The sequence below is a fragment of the Balaenoptera ricei genome, chromosome 12 (assembly GCF_028023285.1).
Source record: "Balaenoptera ricei isolate mBalRic1 chromosome 12, mBalRic1.hap2, whole genome shotgun sequence".
NCBI classification, from domain to species: domain Eukaryota; kingdom Metazoa; phylum Chordata; class Mammalia; order Artiodactyla; family Balaenopteridae; genus Balaenoptera; species Balaenoptera ricei.
In genome coordinates this window covers 54980966-54988090 of record NC_082650.1, presented here as the reverse complement: position 1 = coordinate 54988090, position 7125 = coordinate 54980966, and positions in this window count along the sequence as shown.

Below are 7125 nucleotides of genomic sequence, written 5' to 3'. Positions count from 1 at the left end.
TTAACATTAGTCTACCACCTGTCCCAGGTTAACCTCCATTATACTGTGTTTCTAATAAATGGAAATCAAGATGGCTATCACAATATTTTAATTCTGTCCCATAATTTGAGCTAACTTGTTCATGCTTATCTTAAATAGCAAATACAATTTGTACCTTAGCACCATCTTTCTAGCTTGATCTGTAGGGCTGAAAGCACAGCAATTTCAGCTACTATAGGAAGACTACCGGATGGAATGACCCGGACGGATCAACTGGGAACCCTTTGTGCATCAACTCTATAGCAATTTACAAAGTCAGGTGTTTAATATAATCTATGCTAAAGCTAAATAACAAGACAAACTGTATGCAAATCTGCAAAGTTTTTTTGAAATTAATTAATTTATTTAATTAAAAAATTTTTTTTGGCTGTGTTGGGTCTTCATTGCTGCATGCAGGTTTTCTCTAGTTACTGCAAGTGGGGGCTACTCTTCATTGCAGTGCACGGGCTTCTCATTGCAGTGGCTTCTCTTGTTGCGGAGCATGGGCTCTAGGCGTGCGGGCTTCAGTAGTTGTGGCACGCAGGCTCAGTAGTTGTGGCGCACGGGCTTAGTTGCTCTGCAGCATGTGGGATCTTCCCAGCCCAGGACTCGAACCCGTGCCCCCCACGTTGGCAAGCAGATTCTTAACCGCTGCGCCACCAGTGAAGTCCCAAATCTGCAAAGTTTTGATGCATCCTTCTTTTTCCTTCTTTGACATTTCAAAATATGTTGCAACGAAATAAATCCAATGTGTTTATTTTTTCAATAGATCTATTCTTATGGACAATCCTTGACTCCTCTGTGAATTTTTGTTGGAGGAGAATCTAGAATCTAAAACTTGACCTAAAAGTTAGTAGAGACATCTTCATGGCTATCAGTACCTACAACCCTGAGGGGCACTTCTAGTTAAAAAAAACAAAAGAAAACCACATAGAGATGTGTCATTTCCATCTCTAACCCATTGGCTAGAACTAGTCACATGGCTCTGCCCCCCTAAAAGTGACCAGAAGAGAAGCTATGGATGTGGGGGAGCATCAGAAGTATCTTCTACAGGCCACCCTTCTTACCACCACAAAGCCTTATGTCTCTTCTTCACAGACACAGAATCAGTAACCTCTTTCCCAAGGGAGACAATCCAAAAGTGCCATTCAGTTATGGCATGGAGCTCAAAATACTAGATCTTTGAGTGATTCACAATGGTTCCTCATTGGGTCCATATGGGAATCCCCTTTATTTCAGAATATATGAACTGAAGAGATAAGATATCAGCCTTCCATTTCTGGAACACACCCAATACACAATGGCAGAACTGGCTCTGCAGTCAACACTCTTATTCTGAAAGGAAGAAGAATGAAAGACACACAGTAGTCACTGGTCTAAAGCAATCTGGGAATCCTGCTGGGTGGATGTTGTGAGGCCCCCAACCCAGTTGTAGGGAAATCTTCCTTGATTGGGTACTGATTTTGTTCCTTAAAAGGAACTTCCTTGTTTGTTGCTCTCCATGGCCTCTGCTCCCCTTCCCTACCAATCCCAACACTCCCAGAAGATTCTTCCTTTTCTACTACCTCTTTGGCTACATTTGAAGTGGTTGTTGAAGAATATCCCTTTCTTGGGGGCTGTACATGTTTCTCAACCCTATGCCTGCCCAGATTCTCAGGAGCTTAAGAGTAGTTGATGGAGTGTGTCAAATGCCAACAATATAATTTGTACCGTTGACTTACTTTGATAGTACTCGTAATCGTATCACCTCTTCTCCCATTTTATTCCTCTCTTTATGTTTTTTCTTATGCTTTCTTCTTGCTTTCAAGAGGGATCCATCTTTTATATCTCCAGTATCCTTTTCCTCTTTAGTAGAGACTTCTAAATTAAATAATAAGTTAAGAAGTAAAGACATAAGTTTAGAAAAAAGAACACCTCATTTATTTAATCCTTAAAAAAAAAAGTAGTAGTTGAAAGTCTAGAACAGTTTCACACAATTTTAGACAAGGTTGGTAATGCCTTTGGCAGCATAACTCTAGCAAAATATAGGCTTCTTTTCTATATGATAACAAGCCAGTTACTGGCTCAATGTGCCATGAACAACATCCATAGTTTATTCTGATTTGAATTAGTTCTCCCATCTCTCTCTCTTTCTCTAATGATAGATGGTTTGAAAGACCCACACTTTAGCCCCTTTTTCGTGAGACACCTCATCCCAATGAAAAGATTTATGGGTGCCACATCCTTGACTTGATCTTTGTACTTAGATTCTTAATCCTTTTAGAGGTTTTTGTTTACTCTGGCTTCTGCTTCAAGATCAATTTTTAATGAGCCAAAGCTTTTCAAACTCTTACGTTTTACTGTATGAGGTAAAAATGTAGTTGCCTTTTTAAATATTGCACGACCCTGAATTTTTGACCCTCTTTTGGCTAGTGGTAATAAATCCTTTCCTGTCTCAAAGGCTTAGGAGAATTGGATGAAACTAGTGCAAGTATTCATCTATTGAATCTATTTTACGACTGTTTATTGTGTACCTACCCCGAAGAATAAAAGCAAGCAAACACACCTGTCCTCGTGGGGCTAAATTATTATTACATTGTAACATATGAAAATGATGCTACTGATGCACCATCATTAAATCTTGGATCTTGGTTTTCCAGAAGTAAGGAAATGGGGATACATTTCCTATTAATCTGTACTTTTCTGTTGTCATTGTGCCCTTAAGCAATAGCAGGGCAGGATGAGGACTCTGCACTGGCATCCACCCTGGATGCTCCAATCCAGTGGGTTCCCAATGGAATGAGCACAGAAGACAATCCAATGAGAAATGGGAAATACACAACTACAATTTGATTTTTATCTCATTATCTTAAATTTCTACTTTGTACATGTTTTACAATGTACATAATGTATTTTTTTTGTCTGAATATAGAGTTTTGGGTTTAATTAGCAATAAGTACATAAAAACCCATGCAAACAAAGTCTATTATTAACTCAAGGGAATAAAAATGCAGTATGGGCTAAGAATAACACATCACTTATATAAGATTACATTACATAATCTTAATCATGTAAACGTTCTTAACCATAGTCAATAATGTAAACACTTAATTACATGTGCTGGGAAAAGGGGAGAAGGAAGGGAAAGTGTAATGGTCTTAATACACAAGTATATGCATACAATCTATAAATAAATAAATAAATATACATATATTGGAGGAGATGTGTGTTCAGTGATGAGGTAAAACATACACATTTTTACACCATGGCTCTAATAATTTAAAATACAATTAAAATAAAAATTTAAAAATGAACAATAATGATTTTTTTAGAAGTTGGAGCTAGACGAGGAAGTTTGATTTTAAAAGGTTGGGGTCTATAATTCTTTCTATGACTATGATACATACTATTGGCAAGGCTGTGGCCAATAGTAATACATAAACTTTCTGCCAAGCATTCCTTTTCTCCTGGTTGGCTTACATGACCAGACTACCCATTCAAAGGAGGAGGCTTTATTGGTTATTTCTAGCCAACTGCCTTAAAGCCCTGAATTAGGTAGACTCCTCTAAAGCCAAGCATTTTAGGCATTAACAATTTTTAAGTGACATCTGATTTCTCTAACTTTTAAAAAATTTATCCAATTTTTAGGTAATTCATGAGGTTTTATAAATTCTAATGTTTGAGAGAACATTGGAAATATGAAGATGTTCAAACACATAAAATTAGAGAGACTAGTACGATGAACTACCACATACCTATACCAAGATTCAACAGTTAAGGTTTTGTCATATTTGCTTCATTGATCCACTTTCTCTCAGTTTTTGGAGATTTTGTTTTTTAAACAATTGAGTTTTCAAAAAACAGAAAGGTTTTAAAGAGTGTTTTTCATAGAATTAGCATTAATACCTCCTCATACTTTATTGCTTTTACTAAAATTTTTTCAAATAAGTAATACACTTACATGGTTCAAATATCAAAACTATATAACAGGCATATATTTAAGTCTTGCTCCCATCCCTATTCCATCCATTCTGATCTATCTGTCCCCCACAGGCAAACGTTTCATTTCCCAAGTATCTTTCTAGCATTTCTATATGCAAATAACGACAAATATAAGCAGTATACTCATATTATCTCCTCCCTTTCTCACACAAAAGGCAGCATATGTAGTGTCTGGCATGCGGCTTTTTATATTTAACTATGTATCCTAGAGTCCTTTCCATATAAGTACACAGAGGGATTTTCCATCCATTGTATCAATGTACCATTGCTTTTTATTTACTCAGCCTCTGTCAATGGATACAGGTTATTTCCATTCTTTTGCTATGATAAAAATGTTCAACCCAGGTACACACATAATTTGTTATGCGCGGACTTACATCTGTAGGATAATTTTCCAGAAGAGGGACTGCTAGGTCACAGGGTATATTTATAATTTTAGCAGATATCACCAAAATTCCCTCTCTAAATGTCATGCCTCTCCTGCATTCCCACAGTAGTGTATGAAGGTAGTGGTTTATCCACAATCTTGCCAACAGTGTGCTGTCAAACTAGGATTTTTGCCAGTTCTATAGGCAAGTGCAAGTTTGTCATAACTTTTATGAATGTTAAACTTTCTGCCCATTTTCATTTTTCTCCTCTATATGTGAGAGACAATTCAATAGATACCTTATAATTTGGGTGATAGCGCTTGCTTTATAAACTTTAATTTTGAAAAGACGATAAATTATGTTTGTGATAGGCATATAGAAGTCTAAAATAAGCGTTCGTGACTGGAGTTATTTCTTTTACCATAATAAATGGGGGAAAAAAACCCTATGTGGATCTAGTCAGTTCCCTGCAGAAAGATATTCATTTTTCAGTGAAGAAGCAAAATCATCTAGTTCTAACAATGATAACTTATGGGTTGAATTGTGCCCCTTCCAAAAAATGTTGAAGTCCTAACCCCCAGTACCTGTGAATGTGACTTTATTTGGAAATAAGGTCTTTGCAGATGATCAAGTTAAGATGAAGTTATTTGGGTGGGCTCCAGCAAACAAATACAATACTAACCTTTCTTTATTCATTTTTTAAAAAATCTAATCTTTCCTTTTTCTTAAACTCTATTTTAAAAATTGTTTTAGAGCAAGAAAATAAAGATATAAAGAGCCTAGTTTTTCAATATCATAACACTCAATACTTGTAATTCATAAGCAAAATGACATGATCTCTGGGATTTACTTTCATATACTATAGTCATCAAAAAAAGGGGAGGGTGAGATATAATACACCACATTCTATATTTTCTAGATGTCTTGTTAATTAGTTGCTTGAAAATGTATTCAGGGTGCATTCTCATACACTAATTAAAAAATGACATTTCTTTTATATCCACTATGTGTCAGGCACTGTTGTAGGCATTGAGGATATTAAGAAGAGTAAGATAAAGCCTGTGCTCTCAGGGAGTAATTATCAGATATAATTTTTAAAGTAAAGCAAATTACCGCCACGGCCCCAGGTAAAAAGATACATTTTTAGTAAGTAATTGCCAAGAGCCACACCCAAATGATAAATTCATTTGCCTTTAATGTTCCCTTGCGACTTTTCATCCACTTCTAATCATGCTAAGATATTCTTTAGTAAGTGCTTAGTCTATCAAAGTTCATTATCTCCCCTTCCTGGAACCTGATATGAAATAATACATTAAGTATTACAATGTCCCATTTTTCATTTTTGTAACAGCACCATGATGCCATGGTGATAATTAGTTTCTTTTTGAAATCAAAAAGAAAGATGACCTCGTGATTATTTGGAATACTAAGTCTAGGTTATGTTTTAATGTTTTAAATTTTGTTTTCTGATTACAATTCTTCTCAGGACTTTAAACAGGTATTACATAAATATACTTAAAGTCTTACAAAGCTCCTAAAAGACAGAGTATTGTAAAAAAAAAAAAAAAAAGACAACAACAACAACCAAGTTCATTCTGTAAGTGTATCATTTTTAAGCTCTACTCATAAATAAAAAATTACTATAATGCTTTTAAGTCAATCATATTTCAGATGGTGATATATAATTAATTGCTGTTTTTATTTCTAGTGATCAATGTCTGCATCCTTTTCCACTAAATTATATTTGAAATCATGAAGTATGTAGTATTGTATCAAATCTATTTGATTGATACAATGGTTAAAACTAAGAATTGGATCCAAAAGAATCCTCAGTACTACTCAATGAGTAATGTGAAGTATTTACTTTATGAACTTGCCAGTGTAAACGCAACCTTAAAGTCAGTCACGTTCTGTTCTACACATGTTCAGAGGGAAATTGGGCAGCCTTTTAGGAAATGTATCAAAGGTAGCCGACCTGGAAAATTCTTGGGGAGTCAAATGGGATTTTGCTTTTGATCACTTTGTCTGCACTTATCTCATCCCCAGGCCGGAAGTGTTTTTTCTAGACCGTGGTTATCCCTGACAGATGAACTGGTTTCCTAATCCTAATCCAGGAATTGGAAGGGAAAAAAATGATCATCATTACACAGGAATGGTTTGGAGGCTTGCCTTTTAGTCACAGGTTATCCAGCTAACTGGCCTTTATTAGTCATGTTCAAACTTTTCCACTTTTAATTTACGGAAATTATATACACACATCTGGTTTTTAGTTTGCTGGAATATTTAATCCTTTGAATCAGTTCCACCAAATAGTCTATATTTGATCAGACCCATTCACAGATCACAAGGCTGTGTTCAGTTTTGCAGCTGGTCAGACAATGACTGATCAGGACCACGCATTTGGCTCTGAGAAAAGAAAGAGAAACTTTGACAAGAAAGAACTATGAAGTCGTTAGGTAGAAAATAACAGGGGAGAAGGCAGTGATATTTTGGGAAGATATACCAAAATACCACAGTTAGGTAAACAATAGTACAGCATGTTTGGCCACAGATCTTTTGGCACTTTTTGAGATAATGTCTGTATTCAATTTGAGGTTGAGTATTTTACTGTTTAGGAAATACAATGTAGAACTGAGCTGATAGGTTCCTCAAACTTCTGACACTATCTACGATGCTCACTGGATTCTGAGATACGTTACTCATTATTGCTTTGAACTGCAGTTAGGAGTTCACTATCTCCTAGCACCTCCACAGCGTT